Here is a 1,304-nt window from a genome sequence, read left to right on the forward strand (position 1 = left end):
ATATATATATATATATATGTATATATACATATGTATATGTACATATATATATACATATATATATGTATATATATATATCTATATATATATATATATATATATAGATATATATATGTGTGTGTGTGTGTGTGTGTGTTTGTGTGTGTGTGTGTGTGTGTGTAGGGTCATTATGAATTTGTTTTGCAACATTCGTGATGTGAAACCGTGTGTTGGAACAGATATTGTTATATTTCGTGATGGCCAGAAGGGATTAAGCGGAGCAGGAAGACACGCGTGGGCAGAAAGGATCGTTGAAGAGTTCATAGACGTGGGACGAAAGATTTCCGGTCAATGGACTTAATATAAAATACGAACGGTAATAAACGACTGAAAAAACGTATATATAGTAAGTGTTTATTTGGAAGAAAAAATTACCATTACGAAATTTAACAATACATATGTGTGTGTGTGTGTGTGTGTGTGTGCGTCTAGATATAACTCTGTGCGTGTGTATTTGTGCATCTGTATTTGTGTGTTCCTATGTGCTTACACGATTAAAGCAAACGGCAAACATGACGAGAACACTGTCTTCAAATCAGTCCTTTTACGAACCAAACAACCAACCAGACAACCAAACAATAAAGCTGCCATCAAGCCAACCAACCAGCCAGCCTGCAAGCCAGTGAGCCAGCCAGACACCTCGCCAGCCAACCAGCCAAATTTTCTATAGAAACTCTAGTGTCATACCTAATTTTCTCCTTTCTTATCAAAAGAATATTTGAAATATCGTCTGCTTGTCATTCAATGAAATTCAGTTCGCTCTTTAACCACTCAAAACAAAGCCACAAGAAACATAAAAGCATCCTTTTTTCCCCGCAAGTGATTAAAATATATACACTTTACACTCATTCAATTGTTTCTCATTCCCTTTGTACGTTTGTGTAAGCGCGTCTTCGTTGTGTGTGTGTACGTGTGTGTGTGTGTGCTTATGTGTCACTTTGTAGTTGTATGAAACAGTATTCGCCATCATGATTTCGTTTCTCATATTTGATTTCCATTTTCCACACGACACTCGAACGTTAAGTGTTTTCTATATTTGAATTGTCATTAAGTATCACGTGAGACGGAAATTCAGTTGGACACATTCTAATTACCTACGACGTTCTCTCTCCCGCTCATTCTCCTATCTATCTATAGTCTCCCAGTCTGTCTGTCTGTCTGTCAGTCTGTCTCTGTCTCTCTTTCTCTCTCTCTCCACACACATATGTATACATATACATATACACACACATGTATATGTTTATATATATATATATATATATATA

This window comes from Octopus bimaculoides, chromosome 5 (assembly GCF_001194135.2).
Source record: "Octopus bimaculoides isolate UCB-OBI-ISO-001 chromosome 5, ASM119413v2, whole genome shotgun sequence".
In the NCBI taxonomy this organism is placed as follows: domain Eukaryota; kingdom Metazoa; phylum Mollusca; class Cephalopoda; order Octopoda; family Octopodidae; genus Octopus; species Octopus bimaculoides.